This window comes from Schistocerca cancellata, chromosome 6, assembly GCF_023864275.1.
Source record: "Schistocerca cancellata isolate TAMUIC-IGC-003103 chromosome 6, iqSchCanc2.1, whole genome shotgun sequence".
Classification (NCBI taxonomy): Eukaryota; Metazoa; Arthropoda; class Insecta; order Orthoptera; family Acrididae; genus Schistocerca; species Schistocerca cancellata.
Genome location: NC_064631.1, coordinates 7,061,469 through 7,080,488, shown reverse-complemented (window position 1 = coordinate 7,080,488; position 19,020 = coordinate 7,061,469).

Genomic DNA, 19,020 nt, shown 5'->3' with positions numbered 1-19,020 from the left:
GCGAAAGCTTTGAGAGACCAATTGGAAATCTCTGAATATGAGACGCGACCCGCCAGCCTACCGGGCAGCAGGGCAGCAGGATGCGCTGCACCCCCACCCACGGCCGCGATGCCCCCCTCCCCGCCAACCACGCCCACGTCACCGCCACCGGCATGCAGACCTGCTGAAGCATTCCTGTTGTCTCCTGCCAAATTAGTGGGCGAAAGCTTTGAGAGATCAAATGTAAATCCCTGAATATGAGACGAGACCCGCCAGCCTACCGGGCAGCATAGCAGCAGGGTGCGCTAGAACCCCACCCACCGCCGCGATGACCACCCCCTCCCCACCAACCACGCACACGCCACCGCCACCGGCATGCAGACCTGCAGAAGCATTCCTGTTGTCTCCTGCCTAATTAGTGGGCGAAAGCTTTGAAAGATCAAATGGAAATCCCAGAATATGAGACGAGACAAGCCAGCCTACCGGGCAGCAGGGCAGCAGGATGGGCTAGAACCCCACCCACCGCCGCGATGCCCACCCCCTCCCCGCCAACCACGCCCACGCCACCGCCACCGGCATGCAGACCTGCAGAAGCATTGCTGTTGTCTCCTGCCAAATTAGTGGGCGAAAGCTTTGAGAGATCAAATGGAAATCCCTGATTATGAGACGAGTCCCGCCAGCCTACCGGGCAGCAGGGCAACAGGATGCGCAGCACCCCCACCCACCGCCGTGATGCCTTCCCCCCGCCGCCAATCACGCCCACGCCACCGCTACCGGCATGCAGACCTGCAGAAGCATTCCTGTTGTCTCCTGCCAAATTAGTGGGCAAAAGCTGTGAGAGATCAAATGGAAATCCCTGAATTTGAGACGAGACCCGCCAGCCTACCGGGCTGCATAGCAGCAGGATGCGCTGCAGCCCCACCCACCGCCGCGATTCCCCCACACCGCCAAACACGCCCACGCCACCGCCACCGGCATGCAGACCTGCAGAAGCATTCCTGTTGTCTCCTGCCAAATTAGTGGGCGAAAGCTTTGAGAGATCAAATGGAAATCCCTGAATATGAGACGAGACCCGCCAGACTACCGGGCAGCGGGGCAGCAGGATACGCTGCACCCCCTCCCACCGCCGCGATGTCGCCCCCCCCTTCCCGCCAACCACGCCCTCGCCGCCACCACCGGCATGCAGATCTGCAGAAGCATTCCTGTTGTCCCCTGCCAAATTAGTGGGCGAAAGCTTTGAGAGATCAAATGGAAATCCCTGAATATAAGACGAGACCCGCCAGCCTACCGGGCAGCAGGGCAGCAGGATGCGCTAGAACCCCACCCACTGCCACGATGCCCACCCCCTCCCCGCCAACCTCGCCCTCGCCACCGCCACCGGCATGCAGACCTGCAGAAAAATTCCTGTTGTCTTCTGCCAAATTAGTGTGCGAAAGCTTTGAGAGATCAATTAAAAATCTCTGAATATGAGACGCGACCCGCCATCCTACCGGGCAGCAGGGCAGCAGGATGCGCTGCACCCGCACCCACCGCCGCGATACCCCCCTCCACGCCAACCACGCCCACGCCACCGCCACCGGCATGCAGACCTGCAGAAGCATTCCTTTTGTCTCCTGCCAAATTAGTGGGCGAAAGCTTTAAGTGATCAAATGGAAATCCCTGAATATGAGACGAGACCCACCAGCCTCCCGGGCAGCAGGGCAGCAGGATGTGCTGCACCCCCTCCCATTGCCGCGATGCCGCCGCCACCCCACCAAACACGCCCACGCCACCCCCACCGGCATGCAGACCTGCAGAAGCATTCCTGATGTCTCCTGCCAAATTAGTGTGCGAAAGCTTTGAGAGATCAATTGGAAATCTCTGAATATGAGACGCGACCCGCCATCCTACCGGCCAGCAGGGCAGCAGGATGCGCTGCACCCCCACCACGGCCGCGATTCCCCCCTCCCCGCCAACCACGCCCACGTCACCGCCACCGGCATGCAGACTTGCAGAAGCATTCCTGTTGTCTCCTGCCAAATTAGTGGGCGAAAGCTTTGAGAGATCAAATGGAAATCCCTGAATATGAGACGAGACCCGCCAGCCTACCGGGCAGCATAGCAGCAGGGTGCGCTAGAACCCCACCCACCGCCGCGATGACCACCCTCTCCCCGCCAACCACGCACACGCCGCCGCCACCGGCATGCAGACCTGCAGAAGCATTCCTGTTGTCTCCTGCCTAATTAGTGGGCGAAAGCTTTGAAAGATCAAATGGAAATCCCAGAATATGAGACGAGACACGCCAGCCTACCGGGCAGCAGGGCAGCAGGATGCGCTAGAACCCCACCCACCGCCGCGATGCCCGCCCCCTCCCCGCCATCCACGCCAACGCCACCGCCACCGGCATGCAGACCTGCAGAAGAATTCCTGTTGTCTCCTGCCAAATTAGTGGGCGAAAGCTTTGAGAGATCAAATGGAAAACCCTGAATATGTGACGAGACCCGCCAGCCTACCAGGCAGCATAGCAGCATGGTGCGCTAGAACCCCACCCACCGCCGCGATGCCAACCCCCTCCCCGCCAACCACGCCCACGCCACCGCCACTGGCATGCAGACCTGAAGAAGCATTCCTGTTGTCTCCTGCCAAATTAGTGGGCGAAAGCTTTGAGAGATCAAATGGAAATCCCTGAATATAAGACGAGACCCGCCAGCCTACCGGGCAGCAGGGCAGCAGGATGCGCTAGAACCCCACACACGGCCGCGATGCCCACCCCCTCCCCGCCAACCACGCCCACGCCACCGCCACCGGCATGCAGACCTGCAGAAGAATTCCTGTTGTCTCCTGCCAAATTAGTGTGCGAAAGCTTTGAGAGATCAATTGGAAATCTCTGAATATGAGACGCGACCCGCCATCCTACCGGGCAGCAGGGCAGCAGGATGCTCTGCACCCCCACCCACTGCCGCGATGCCCCCCTCCCCGCCAACCACGCCCACGTCACCGCCACCGGCATGCAGACCTGCAGAAGCATTCCTGTTGTCTCCTGCCAAATTAGTGGGCGAAAGCTTTGAGAGATCAAATGGAAAACCCTGAATTTGAGACGAGACCCGCCAGCCTACCGGGCTGCATAGCAGCAGGATGCGCTGCAGCCCCACCCACCGCCGCGATTCCCCCACACCGCCAAACACGCCCACGCCACCGCCACCGGCATGCAGACCTGCAGAAGCATTCCTGTTGTCTCCTGCCAAATTAGTGGGCGAAAGCTTTGAGAGATCAAATGGAAATCCCTGAATATGAGACGAGACCTGCCAGCCTACCGGGCTGCATAGCAGCAGGGTGCGCTAGAACCCCACCCGCCGCCGCGATGCCCACCCCCTCCCCGCCAACCACGCCCACGCCAATGCCACCGGCATGCAGACCTTCAGAAGCATTCCTGTTGTCTCCTGCCTAATTAGTGGGCGAAAGCTTTGAGAGATCAAATGGAAATCCCTGAATATGAGACGAGACCCGCCAGCCTACCAGGAAGCAGGGCAGCAGGATGCGCTGCAGCCCCACCCACCGCCGCGATGTCCCCCCCCGCCCCCCCAAACACGCCCACGCCACTGCCACCGGCATGCAGACCTGCAGGAGCATTCCTGTTGTCTCCTGCCTAATTAGTGGGCGAAAGCTTTGAGAGATCAAATGGAAATCCCTGAATATGTGACGAGACCCGCCAGCCTACCAGGCAGCATAGCAGCAGGTTGCGCTAGAACCCCACCCACCGCCGCGATGCCCACCCCCTCCCCGCCAACCACGCCCACGCCACCGCCACTGGCATGCAGACCTGCAGAAGCATTCCTGTTGTCTCCTGCCAAATTAGTGGGCGAAAGCTTTGAGAGATCAAATGGAAATCTCTGAATATAAGACGAGACCCGCCAGCCTACCGGGCAGCAGGGCAGCAGGATGCGCTAGAACCCCACCCACCGCCGCGATGCCCACCCCCTCCCCGCCAACCACGCCCACGCCACCGCCACTGGCATGCAGACCTGCAGAAGCATTCCTGTTGTCTCCTGCCAAATTAGTGGGCGAAAGCTTTGAGTGATCAAATGGAAATCCCTGAATAAGAGACGAGACCCAACAGCCTCCCGGGCAGCAGGGCAGCAGGATGTGCTGCACCCCCTCCCATCGCCGCGATGCCGCCGCCCCCCCGCCAAACACGCCCACGCCACCCCCACCGGCATGCAGACCTGCAGAAGCATTCCTGTTGTCTCCTGCCAAATTAGTGTGCGAAAGCTTTGAGAGACCAATTGGAAATCTCTGAATATGAGACGCGACCCGCCAGCCTACCGGGCAGCAGGGCAGCAGGATGCGCTGCACCCCCACCCACGGCCGCGATGCCCCCCTCCCCGCAAACCACGCCCACGTCACCGCCACCGGCATGCAGACCTGCAGAAGCATTCCTGTTGTCTCCTGCCAAATTAGTGGGCGAAAGCTTTGAGAGATCAAATGTAAATCCCTGAATATGAGACGAGACCCGCCAGCCTACCGGGCAGCATAGCAGCAGGGTGCGCTAGAACCCCACCCACCGCCGCGATGACCACCCCCTCCCCGCCAACCACGCACACGCCACCGCCACCGGCATGCAGACCTGCAGAAGCATTCCTGTTGTCTCCTGCCTAATTAGTGGGCGAAAGCTTTGAAAGATCAAATGGAAATCCCAGAATATGAGACGAGACAAGCCAGCCTACCGGGCAGCAGGGCAGCAGGATGGGCTAGAACCCCACCCACCGCCGCGATGCCCACCCCTCCCCGCCAACCACGCCCACGCCACCGCCACCGGCATGCAGACCTGCAGAAGCATTGCTGTTGTCTCCTGCCAAATTAGTGGGCGAAAGGTTTGAGAGATCAAATGGAAATCCCTGATTATGAAGCGAGTCCCGCCAGCCTACCGGGCAGCAGGGCAACAGGATGCGCAGCACCCCCACCCACCGCCGTGATGCCTTCCCCCCGCCGCCAATCACGCCCACGCCACCGCTACCGGCATGCAGACCTGCAGAAGCATTCCTGTTGTCTCCTGCCAAATTAGTGGGCAAAAGCTGTGAGAGATCAAATGGAAATCCCTGAATTTGAGACGAGACCCGCCAGCCTACCGGGCTGCATAGCAGCAGGATGCGCTGCAGCCCCACCCACCGCCGCGTTTCCCCCACACCGCCAAACAGGCCCACGCCACCGCCACCGGCATGCAGACCTGCAGAAGCATTCCTGTTGTCTCCTGCCAAATTAGTGGGCGAAAGCTTTGAGAGATCAAATAGAAATCCCTGAATATGAGACGAGACCCGCCAGACTACCGGGCAGCAGGGCAGCAGGATACGCTGCACCCCCTCCCACCGCCGCGATGTCGCCCCCCCCTTCCCGCCAACCATGCCCTCGCCGCCACCACCGGCATGCAGATCTGCAGAAGCATTCCTGTTGTCTCCTGCCAAATTAGTGGGCGAAAGCTTTGAGAGATCAAATGGAAATCCCTGAATATAAGACGAGACCCGCCAGCCTACCGGGCAGCAGGGCAGCAGGATGCGCTAGAACCCCACCCACTGCCACGATGCCCACCCCCTCCCCGCCAACCACGCCCTCGCCACCGCCACCGGCATGCAGACCTGCAGAAAAATTCCTGTTGTCTTCTGCCAAATTAGTGTGCGAAAGCTTTTAGAGATCAATTGGAAATCTCTGAATATGAGACGCGACCCGCCATCCTACCGGGCAGCAGGGCAGCAGGATGCGCTGCACCCGCACCCACCGCCGCGATACCACCCTCCACGCCAACCACGCCCACGCCACCGCCACCGGCATGCAGACCTGCAGAAGCATTCCGTTTGTCTCCTGCCAAATTAGTGGGCGAAAGCTTTAAGTGATCAAATGGAAATCCCTGAATATGAGACGAGACCCACCAGCCTCCCGGGCAGCAGGGCAGCAGGATGAGCTGCACCCCCTCCCATTGCCGCGATGCCGCCGCCCCCCCGCCAAACACGCCCACGCCACCCCCACCGGCATGCAGACCTGCAGAAGCATTCCTGATGTCTCCTGCCAAATTAGTGTGCGAAAGCTTTGAGAGATCAATTGGAAATCTCTGAATATGAGACGCGACCCGCCATCCTACCGGCCAGCAGGGCAGCAGGATGCGCTGCACCCCCACCACGGCCGCGATTCCCCCCTCCCCGCCAACCACGCCCACGTCACCGCCACCGGCATGCAGACTTGCAGAAGCATTCCTGTTGTCTCCTGCCAAATTAGTGGGCGAAAGCTTTGAGAGATCAAATGGAAATCCCTGAATATGAGACGAGACCCGCCAGCCTACCGGGCAGCATAGCAGCAGGGTGCGCTAGAACCCTACCCACCGCCGCGATGACCACCCCCTCCCCGCCAACCACGCACACGCCGCCGCCACCGGCATGCAGACCTGCAGAAGCATTCCTGTTGTCTCCTGCCTAATTAGTGGGCGAAAGCTTTGAAAGATCAAATGGAAATCCCAGAATATGAGACGAGACACGCCAGCCTACCGGGCAGCAGGGCAGCAGGATGCGCTAGAACCCCACTCACCGCCGCGATGCCCGCCCCCTCCCCGCCAACCACGCCAACGCCACCGCCACCGGCATGCAGACCTGCAGAAGAATTCCTGTTGTCTCCTGCCAAATTAGTGTGCGAAAGCTTTGGGAGATCAATTGGAAATCTCTGAATATGAGACGCGACCCGCCATCCTACCGGGCAGCAGGGCAGCAGGATGCGCTGCACCCCCACCCACTGCCGCGATGCCCCCCTCCCCGCCAACCACGCCCACGTCACCGCCACCGGCATGCAGACCTGCAGAAGCATTCCTGTTGTCTCCTGCCAAATTAGTAGGCGAAAGCTTTGAGAGATCAAATGGAAATCCCTGAATATGAGACGAGACCCGCCAGCCTACCGGGCTGCATAGCAGCAGGGTGCGCTAGAACCCCACCCGCCGCCGCGATGCCCACCCCCTCCCCGCCAACCACGCCCACGCCAATGCCACCGGCATGCAGACCTGCAGAAGCATTCCTGTTGTCTCCTGCCTAATTAGTGGGCGAAAACTTTGAGAGATCAAATGGAAATCCCTGAATATGAGACGAGACCCGCCAGCCTACCGGGCAGCAGGGCAGCAGGATGTGCTAGAACCCCACCCACCGCCGCGATGCCCACCCCCTCCCCGCCAACCACGCCCACGCCACCGCCACCGGCATGCAGACCTGCAGAAGCATTGCTGTTGTCTCCTGCCAAATAAGTGGGCGAAAGCATTGAGAGATCAAATGGAAATCCCTGATTATGAGACGAGACCTGCCAGCCTACCGGGCAGCAGGGCAGCAGGATGCGCAGCACCCCCACCCACCGCCGTGATGCCTTCCCCCCGCCACCAACCACGCCCCCGCCACCGCCACCGACATGCAGACCTGCAGAAGCATTCCTGTTGTCTCCTGCCAAATTAGTTGGCGAAAGCTTTGAGAGATCAAATGGAAATCCCTGAATATGAGACGAGACCCGCCAGCCTACCGGGCAGCAGGGCAGCAGGATGTGCAGCACACCCTCCCACCTCCGCGATGGCGACCCCCCCCCCCCCGCCAACCACGCCCACGCCACAGCCACCGGCATGCAGACCTACAGAAGTATTCCTGTTGTCTCCTGCCAAATTAGTGGGCGAAAGCTTTGAGAGATCAAATGGAAATCCCTGAATATGAGATGAGACCCGCCAGCCTACCGGGCAGCAGGGCAGCAGGATGCGCTGCAGCCCCACCCACCGCCGCGATGTCCCCCCCCGCCGCCCCAAACACGCCCACGCCACTGCCACCGGCATGCAGACCTGCAGAAGCATTCCTGTTGTCTCCTGAATAATTAGTGGGCGAAAGCTTTGAGAGATCAAATGGAAATCCCTGAATATGAGGCGAGACCCGCCAGCCTACCAGGCAGCAGGGCAGCAGGATGTGCTAGAACCCCACCCACCGCCGCGATGCCCACCCCCTCCCCGCCAACCACGCCCACGCCACTGCCGCCGGCATGCAGACCTGCAGAAGCATTCCTGTTGTCTCCTGAATAATTAGTGGGCGAAAGCTTTGAGAGATCAAATGGAAATCCCTGAATATGAGGCGAGACCCGCCAGCCTACCGGGCAGCAGGGCAGCAGGATGCGCAGCAGCCCCACCCACCGCCGCGATTCCCCCACACCGCCAAACACGCCCACGCCACCGCCACCGGCATGCAGACCTGCAGAAGCATTCCTGTTGTCTCCTGCCAAATTAGTGGGCGAAAGCTTTGAGAGATCAAATGGAAATCCCTGAATATGAGACGAGACCCGCCAGACTACCGGGCAGCAGGGAAGCAGGATACGCTGCACCCCCTCCCACCGCCGCGATGTCGCCCCCCCCCTTCCCGCCAACCACGCCCTCGCCGCCACCACCGGCATGCAGATCTGCAGAAGCATTCCTGTTGTCTCCTGCCAAATTAGTGGGCGAAAGCTTTGAGAGATCAAATGGAAATCCCTGAATATAAGACGAGACCCGCCAGCCTACCGGGCAGCAGGGCAGCAGGATGCGCTAGAACCCCACCCACTGCCACGATGCCCACCCCTCCCCGCCAACCACGCCCACGCCACCGCCACCGGCATGCAGACCTGCAGAAAAATTCCTGTTGTCTCCTGCCAAATTAGTGTGCGAAAGCTTTGAGAGATCAATTGGAAATCTCTGAATATGAGACGCGACCCGCCATCCTACCGGGCAGCAGGGCAGCAGGATGCGCTGCACCCGCACCCACCGCCGCGATAATCCCCTCCACGCCAACCACGCTCACGCCACCGCCACCGGAATGCAGACCTGCAGAAGCATCCCTTTTGTCTCCTGCCAAAATAGTGGGCGAAAGCTTTAAGTGATCAAATGGAAATCCCTGAATATGAGACGAGACCCACCAGCCTCCCGGGCAGCAGGGCAGCAGGATGTGCTGCACCCCCTCCCACCGCCGCGATGCCGCCGCCCCCCCTCCAAACACGCCCACGCCACCCCCACCGGCATGCAGACCTGCAGAAGCATTCCTGTTGTCTCCTGCCAAATTAGTGTGCGAAAGCTTTGAGAGATCAATTGGAAATCTCTGAATATGAGACGTGACCCGCCATCCTACCGGGCAGCAGGGCAGCAGGATGCGCTGCACCCCCACCCACGGCCGCGATGCCCCCCTCCCCGCCAACCACGCCCACGTCACCGCCACCGGCATGCAGACTTGCAGAAGCATTCCTGTTGTCTCCTGCCAAATTAGTGGGCGAAAGCTTTGAGAGATCAAATGAAAATCCCTGAATATGAGACGAGACCCACCAGCCTACCGGGCAGCATAGCAGCAGGTTGCGCTAGAACCCCACCCACCGCTGCGATGACCACCCCCTCCCCGCCAACCACGCACACGCCGCCGCCACCGGCATGCAGACCTGCAGAAGCATTCCTGTTGTCTCCTGCCTAATTAGTGGGCGAAAGCTTTGAAAGATCAAATGGAAATCCCAGAATATGAGACGAGACACGCCAGCCTACCGGGCAGCAGGGCAGCTGGATGCGCTAGAACTCCACCCACCGCCGTGATGCCCACCCCCTCCCCGCCAACCACGCCCACGCCACCGCCACCGGCATGCAGACCTGCAGAAGCATTGCTGTTGTCTCCTGCCAAATTAGTGGGCGAAAGCTTTGAGAGATCAAATGGAAATCCCTGATTATGAGACGAGTCCCGCCAGCCTACCGGGCAGCAGGGCAACAGGATGCGCAGCACCCCCACCCACCGCCGTGATGCCTTCCCCCCACCGCCAACCACGCCCACGCCACCGCCACCGGCATGCAGACCTGCAGAAGCATTCCTGTTGTCTCCTGCCAAATTAGTGGGCAAAAGCTGTGAGAGATCAAATGGAAATCCCTGAATTTGAGACGAGACCCGTCAGCCTACCGGGCAGCAGGGCAGCAGGATGCGCTGCACACCCTCCCACCGCCGCGATGCCAACCCCCCCCCCCCGCCAACCACGCCCACGCCACCGCCACCGGCATGCAGACCTGCAGAAGCATTCCTGTTGCCTCCTGCCAAATTAGTGGGCGAAAGCTTTGAGACATCAAATGGAAATCCCTGAATATGAGACGAGACCTGCCAGCCTACAAGGCAGCAGGGCAGCAGGATACGCTGCACCCCCTCCAACCGCCGCGATGTCGCCCCCCCCTTCCCGCCAACTACGCCCACGTCGCCACCACCGGCATGCAGATCTGCAGAAGCATTCCTGTTGTCTCCTGCCAAATTAGAGGGCGAAAGCTTTGAGAGATCAAATGGAAATCCCTGAATATGAGACGAGACCCGCCAGCCTACCGGGCAGCAGGGCAGCAGGATACGCTGCACCCCCTCCAACCGCCGCGATGTCGCCCCCCCCTTCCCGCCAACTACGCCCACGTCGCCACCACCGGCATGCAGATCTGCAGAAGCATTCCTGTTGTCTCCTGCCAAATTAGTGGGCGAAAGCTTTGAGAGATCAAATGGAAATCCCTGAATATGAGACGAGACCCGCCAGCCTACCAGGCAGCAAAGCAGCAGGGTGCGCTAGAACCCCTCCCACCACCGCGATGCCCACCCCCTCCCCGCCAACCACGCCCTCGCCACCGCCACTGGCATGCAGACCTGCAGAAGCATTCCAGATGTCTCCTGCCAAGTTAGTGTGCGAAAGCTTTGAGAGATCAATTGGATATCTCTGAATATGAGACGCGACCCGCCATCCTACCGGGCAGCAGGGCAGCAGGATGCGCTGCACCCCCACCCACTGCCGCGATGCCCCCCTCCCAGCCAACCACGCCCACGCCACCGCCACCGGCATGCAGACCTGCAGAAGCATTGCTGTTGTCTCCTGCCAAATAAATGGGCGAAAGCATTGAGAGATCAAATGGAAATCCCTGATTATGAGACGAGACCCGCCAGCCTACCGGGCAGCAGGGCAGCAGGATGCGCAGCACCCCCACCCAACGCCGTGATGCCTTCCCCCCGCCACCAACCACGCCCCCGCCACCGCCACCGACATGCAGACCTGCAGAAGCATTCCTGTTGTCTCCTGCCAAATTAGTGGGCGAAAGCTTTGAGAGATCAAATGGAAATCCCTGAATATGAGACGAGACCCGCCAGCCTACCGGGCAGCAGGGCAGCAGGATGTGCAGCACACCCTCCCACCGCCGCGATGGCGACCCCCCCCCCCCGCCAACCACGCCCACGACACAGCCACCGGCATGCAGACCTACAGAAGTATTCCTGTTGTCTCCTGCCAAATTAGTGGGCGAAAGCTTTGATAGATCAAATGGAAATCCCTGAATATGAGATGAGACCCGCCAGCCTACCGGGCAGCAGGGCAGCATGATGCGCAGCAGCCCCACCCACCGCCGCGATTCCCCCACACCGCCAAACACGCCCACGCCACCGCCACCGGCATGCAGACCTGCAGAAGCATTCCTGTTGTCTCCTGCCAAATTAGTGGGCGAAAGCTTTGAGAGATCAAATGGAAATCCCTGAATATGAGACGAGACCCGCCAGCCTACCGGGCAGCAGGGCAGCAGGATGCGCTGCAGCCCGACCCACCGCCGCGATGTCCCCCCCCGCCGCCCCAAACACGCCCACGCCACTGCCACCGGCATGCAGACCTGCAGAAGCATTCCTGTTGTCTCCTGAATAATTAGTGGGCGAAAGCTTTGAGAGATCAAATGGAAATCCCTGAATATGAGGCGAGACCCGCCAGCCTACCGGGCAGCAGGGCAGCAGGATGCGCAGCAGCCCCACCCACCGCCGCGATTCCCCCACACCGCCAAACACGCCCACGCCACCGCCACCGGCATGCAGACCTGCAGAAGCATTCCTGTTGTCTCCTGCCAAATTAGTGGGCGAAAGCTTTGAGAGATCAAATGGAAATCCCTGAATATGAGACGAGACCCGCCAGACTACCGTTCAGCAGGGAAGCAGGATACGCTGCACCCCCTCCCACCGCCGCGATGTCGCCCCCCCCCTTCCCGCCAACCACGCCCTCGCCGCCACCACCGGCATGCAGATCTGCAGAAGCATTCCTGTTGTCTCCTGCCAAATTAGTGGGCGAAAGCTTTGAGAGATCAAATGGAAATCCCTGAATATAAGACGAGACCCGCCAGCCTACCGGGCAGCAGGGCAGCAGGATGCGCTAGAACCCCACCCACTGCCACGATGCCCACCCCTCCCCGCCAACCACGCCCACGCCACCGCCACCGGCATGCAGACCTGCAGAAAAATTCCTGTTGTCTCCTGCCAAATTAGTGTGCGAAAGCTTTGAGAGATCAATTGGAAATCTCTGAATATGAGACGCGACCCGCCATCCTACCGGGCAGCAGGGCAGCAGGATGCGCTGCACCCGCACCCACCGCCGCGATAATCCCCTCCACGCCAACCACGCCCACGCCACCGCCACCGGAATGCAGACCTGCAGAAGCATTCCTTTTGTGTCCTGCCAAATTAGTGGGCGAAAGCTTTAAGGGATCAAGTGGAAATCCCTGAATATGAGACGAGACCCACCAGCCTCCCGGGCAGCAGGGCAGCAGGATGTGCTGCACCCCCTCCCACCGCCGCGATGCCGCCGCCCCCCCTCCAAACACGACCACGCCACCGCCACCGGCATGCAGACTTGCAGAAGCATTCCTGTTGTCTCCTGCCAAATTAGTGGGCGAAAGCTTTGAGAGATCAAATGGAAATCCCTGAATATGAGACGAGACCCGCCAGCCTACCGGGCAGCATAGCAGCAGGGTGCGCTAGAACCCCACCCACCGCTGCGATGACCACCCCCTCCCCGCCAACCACGCACACGCCGCCGCCACCGGCATGCAGACCTGCAGAAGCATTCCTGTTGTCTCCTGCCTAATTAGTGGGCGAAAGCTTTGAAAGATCAAATGGAAATCCCAGAATATGAGAAGAGACACGCCAGCCTACCGGGCAGCAGGGCAGCAGGATGCGCTAGAACTCCACCCACCGCCGTGATGCCCACCCCCTCCCCGCCAACCACGCCCACGCCACCGCCACCGGCATGCAGACCTGCAGAAGCATTGCTGTTGTCTCCTGCCAAATTAGTGGGCGAAAGCTTTGAGAGATCAAATGGAAATCCCTGATTATGAGACGAGTCCCGCCAGCCTACCGGGCAGCAGGGCAACAGGATGCGCAGCACCCCCACCCACCGCCGTGATGCCTTCCCCCCACCGCCAACCACGCCCACGCCACCGCCACCGGCATGCAGACCTGCAGAAGCATTCCTGTTGTCTCCTGCCAAATTAGTGGGCAAAAGCTGTGAGAGATCAAATGGAAATCCCTGAATTTGAGACGAGACCCGTCAGCCTACCGGGCAGCAGGGCAGCAGGATGCGCTGCACACCCTCCCACCGCCGCGATGCCAACCACCCCCCCGCCAACCACGCCCACGCCACCGCCACCGGCATGCAGACCTGCAGAAGCATTCCTGTTGTCTCCTGCCAAATTAGTGGGCGAAAGCTTTGAGACATCAAATGGAAATCCCTGAATATGAGACGAGACCCGCCAGCCTACCGGGCAGCAGGGCAGCAGGATGCGCTGCAGCCTCACCCACCGCCGCGATGCCCCCCCACCGCCAAACACGCCCACGCCACCGCCACCGGCATGCAGACCTGCAGAAGCATTCCTGTTGTCTCCTGCCAAATTAGTGGGCGAAAGCTTTGAGAGATCAAATGGAAATCCCTGAATATGAGACGAGACCCGCCAGCCTACCGGGCAGCAGGGCAGCAGGATACGCTGCACCCCCTCCAACCGCCGCGATGTCGCCCCCCCCTTCCCGCCAACTACGCCCACGTCGCCACCACCGGCATGCAGATCTGCAGAAGCATTCCTGTTGTCTCCTGCCAAATTAGTGGGCGAAAGCTTTGAGAGATCAAATGGAAATCCCTGAATATGAGACGAGACCCGCCAGCCTACCAGGCAGCATAGCAGCAGGGTGCGCTAGAACCCCTCCCACCACCGCGATGCCCACCCCCTCCCCGCCAACCACGCCCTCGCCACCGCCACTGGCATGCAGACCTGCAGAAGCATTCCAGATGTCTCCTGCCAAGTTAGTGTGCGAAAGCTTTGAGAGATCAATTGGATATCTCTGAATATGAGACGCGACCCGCCATCCTACCGGGCAGCAGGGCAGCAGGATGCGCTGCACCCCCACCCACTGCCGCGATGCCCCCCTCCCCGCCAACCACGCCCACGTCACCGCCACCGGCATGCAGACCTGCAGAAGCATTCCTGTTGTCTCCTGCCTAATTAGTGGGCGAAAGCTTTGAGAGATGAAATGGAAATCCCTGAATATGAGACGAGACCCGCCAGCCTACCGGGCAGCATAGCAGCAGGGTGCGCTAGAACCCCACCCGCCGCCGCGATGCCCACCCCCTCCCCGCCAACCACGCCCACGCCAATGCCACCGGCATGCAGACCTGCAGAAGCATTCCTGTTGTCTCCTGCCAAATTAGTGGGCGAAAGGTTTGAGAGATCAAATGGAAATCCCTGATTATGAGACGAGACCCGCCAGCCTACCGGGCAGCAGGGCAGCAGAATGCGCAGCACCCCCACCCACCGCCGTGATGCCTTCCCCCCGCCGCCAACCACGCCCGCGCCACCGCCACCGGCATGCAGACCTGCAGAAGCATTCCTGTTGTCTCCTGCCAAATTAGTGGGCGAAAGCTTTGAGAGATCAAATGGAAATCCCTGAATATGAGACGAGACCCGCCAGCCTACCGGGCAGCAGGGCAGCAGGATGCGCAGCACACCCACCCACCGCCGCGATGCCGACCCCCCCCCCCCCCGCCAACCACGCCCACGCCACAGCCACTGGCATGCAGAGCTGCAGAAGCATTCCTGTTGTCTCCTGCCAAATTAGTGGGCGAAAGCTTTGAGAGATCAAATGGAAATCTCTGAATATAAGACGAGACCCGCCAGCCTACCGGGCAGCAGGGCAGCAGGATGCGCTGCAGCCCCACCCACCGCCGCGATGCCCCCCATCCCGCCAACCACGCCCACGCCACCGCCACCGGCATGCAGACCTGCAGAAGCATTCCTGTTGTCTCCTGCCAAATTAGTGGGCGAAAGCTTTGAGAGATCAAATGGAAATCCCTGAATATGAGACGAGACCCGCCAGCCTACCAGGCAGCATAGCAGCAGGGTGCGCTAGAACCCCACCCACCGCCGCGATGCCCACACCCTCCCCGCCAACCACGCCCACGCCACCGCCATTGGCATGCAGACCTGCAGAAGCATTCCTGTTGTCTCCTGCCAAATTAGTGGGCGAAAGCTTTGAGAGATCAAATGGAAATCCCTGAATATGAGACGAGACCCACCAGCCTACCGGGCAGCAGGATGCGCTGCACCCCCACCCACCGCCGCGATGCCCCCCTCCCCGCCAACCACGCCCACGCCACCGCCACCAACATGCAGACCTGCAGAAGCATTCCTGTTGTCTCCTGCCAAATTAGTGGGTGAAAGCTTTGAGAGATCAAATGGAAATCCCTGAATATGAGACGAGACCCGCCAGCCTACCTGGCAGCAGGGCAGCAGGATGCGCTGCACCCCCTCCCTCTGCCGCGATCACCCCCCCCCCCTCCCCGACAACCACGCCCACGCCACCGCCACCGGCATGCAGACCTGCAGAAGCATTCCTTTTGTCTCCTGACAAATTAGTGGGTGAAAGCTTTGAGAGATCAAATGGAAATCCCTGAATATGAGACGAGACCCGCCAGCCTATCGGGCAGCAGAGCATCAGTATGCGCTGCACCCCCACACACCGCCGCGATCCCCCCCCCCCTCCCGCCAATCACGCCCACGCCACCACCACCGGCATGCAGACCTGCAGAAGCATTCCTGTTGTGTCCTGCCAAATTAGTGGGCGAAAGCTTTCAGAGATCAAATGGAAATCCCTGAATATGAGACGAGACCCACCAGCCTACTGGGCTGCAGGGCAGCAGGATGCGCTGCACCCCCTCCCTCCGCCGCGATCTCCCCCCCCTCCCCGCCAACCACGCCCACGCCACCGCCACCGGCATGCAGACCTGCAGAAGCATTCCTGTTGTCTTCTGCCAAATTAGTGAGCGAAAGCTTTGAGAGATCAAATGGAAATCCCTGAATATGAGACGAGACTCACCAGCCTACCGGGCAGCAGGGCAGAATGATGCGCTGCACCCCCACCCACCGCCGCGATGCCCCCCTCCCCGCCAACCACGCCCACGCCACCGCCACCGGCATGCAGACCTGCAGAAGCATTCCTGTTGTCTCCTGCCAAATTAGTGGGCGAAAGCTTTGAGAGATCAAATGGAAATCCCTGAATATGAGACGAGACCCGCCAGCCTATCGGGCAGCAGAGCAGCAGTATGCGCTGCACCCCCACACACCGCCGCGTTTCCCCCCCCCCCCCCCCGCCAATCGCGCCCACGCCACCTCCACCGGCATGCAGACCTGCAGAAGCATTCCTGTTGTGTCCTGCCAAATTAGTGGGCGAAAGCTTTCAGAGATCAAATGGAAATCCCTGAATATGAGACGAGACCCACCAGCCTACCGGGCAGCAGGGCAGCAGGATGCGCTGCACCCCCACCCACCGCCGCGATGCCCCCCTCCCAGCCAACCACGCCCACGCCACCGCCACCGGCATGCAGACCTGCAGAAGCATTCCTGTTGTCTCTTGAAAAATTAGTGGGCGAAAGCTTTGAGAGATCAAATGGAAATCCCTGAATATGAGACGAGACCTACCAGCCTACTGGGCTGCAGGGCAGCAGGATGCGCTGCACCCCCACCCACCACCGCGATGCCCCCGCCCCCGCCAACCACGCCCACGCCGCCGCCACCGGCATTCAGACCTGCAGAAGCATTCCTTTTGTCTCCTGCCAAATTAGTGGGCGAAAGCTTTGAGAGATCAAATGGATATCCCTGAATATGAGACGAGACCCACCAGCCTACCGGGCAGCAGGGCTGCAGGATGCGCTGCACCCCCACCCACCGCCGCGATGCTCCCCGCCAACCACGCCCACGCCACCGCCACCAACATGCAGACCTGCAGAAGCATTCCTGTTGTCTCCTGCCAAATTAGTGGGTGAAAGCTTAAAGAGATCAAATGGAAATCCCTGAATATGAGACGAGACCCGCCAGCCTACCTGGCAGCAGGGCAGCAGGATGCGCTGCACCCCCTCCCTCTGCCGCGATCACCCCCCCCCCCCCCCGCCAACCACGCCCACGCCACCGCCACCGGCATGCAGACCTGCAGAAGCATTCCTGTTGTCTTCTGCCAAATTAGTGAGCGAAAGCTTTGAGAGATCAAATGGAAATCCCTGAATATGAGACGAGACCCACCAGCCTACCGGGCAGCAGGGCAGAAGGATGCGCTGCACCCCCACCCACCGCCGCGATGCCCCCCTCCCCGCCAACCACGCCCACGCCACCGCCACCGGCATGCAGACCTGCAGAAGCATTCCTGTTGTCTCCTGCCAAATTAGTGGGCGAAAGCTTTGAGAGATCAAATGGAAATCCCTGAATATGAGACGAGACCCGCCAGCCTATCGGGCAGCAGAGCAGCAGTATGCGCTGCACCCCCACACACCGCCGCGATCCCCCCCCCCCCCCCCCGGCCAATCACGCCCACGCCACCACCACCGGCATGCAGACCTGCAGAAGCATTCCTTTTGTCTCCTGCCAAATTAGTGGGCGAAAGCTTTGAGAGATCAAATGGAAATCCCTGAATGTGAGACGAGACCCGCCAGCCTACCTGGCAGCAGGGCAGCAGGATGCGCTGCACCCCCACCCACCGCCGCGATGCCCCCCTCCGCGCCAACCACGCCCACGCCACCGCCACCGGCATGCAGACCTGCAGAAGCATTCCTGTTGTCTCCTGCCAAATTAGTGGGCGAAAGCTTTGAGAGATCAAATAGAAATCCCTGAATATGAGACGAGACCCGCCAGCCTATCGGGCAGCAGAGCAGCAGTATGCGCTGCACCCCCACACACCGCCGCGTTTCCCCCCCCCCCCCCCGCCAATCACGCCCACGCCACCTCCACCGGCATGCAGACCTGCAGAAGCATTCCTGTTGTGTCCTGCCAAATTAGTGGGCGAAAGCTTTCAGAGATCAAATGGAAATCCCTGAATATGAGACGAGACCCACCAGCCTACTGGGCTGCAGGGCAGCAGGATGCGCTGCACCCCCACCCACCACCGCGATGCCCCCACCCCCGCCAACCACGCCCACGCCGCCGCCACCGGCATTCAGACCTGCAGGAGCATTACCGTTGTCTCCTGCCAAATTATTGGGCGAAAGCTTTGAGAGATCAAATGGAAATCCATGAATAAGAGACGAGACCCACCAGCCTACCGGGCAGCAGGGCAGCAGGATGCGCTGCACCCCCTCCCTCCGCCGCGACCCCCCCTCCCTCCCCGCCAACCACGCCCAAGCCACCGCCACCGGCATGCAGGCCTGCAGAAGCATTCCTGTTGTCTTCTGCTAAATTAGTGAGCGAAAGCTTTGAGAGATCAAATTGAAATCCCTGAATATGAGACGAGACCCACCAGCCTACCGGGCAGCAGGGCAGCAGGATGCGCTGCACCCCCTCCCACCGCCGCGATGCCCCCCTCCCCGCCAACCACGCCCACGCCACCGCCACTGGCATGCAGACCTGCAGAAGCATTCCTGTTGTCTCCTGAAAAATTTGTGGGCGAAAGCTTTGAGAGATCAAATAGAAATCCCTGAATATGAGACGTGACCCGCCAGCCTACCGGGCAACAGGGCAGCAGGATGCGCTGCACCCCCACCCACCACCGCGATGCCCCCACCCCCGCCAACCACGCCCACGCCGCCGCCACCGGCATTCAGACCTGCAGGAGCATTACCGTTGTCTCCTGCCAAATTATTGGGCGAAAGCTTTGAGAGATCAAATGGAAATCCATGAATAAGAGACGAGACCCACCAGCCTACCGGGCAGCAGGGCAGCAGGATGCGCTGCACCCCCTCCCTCCGCCGCGATCCCCCCCCCTCCCC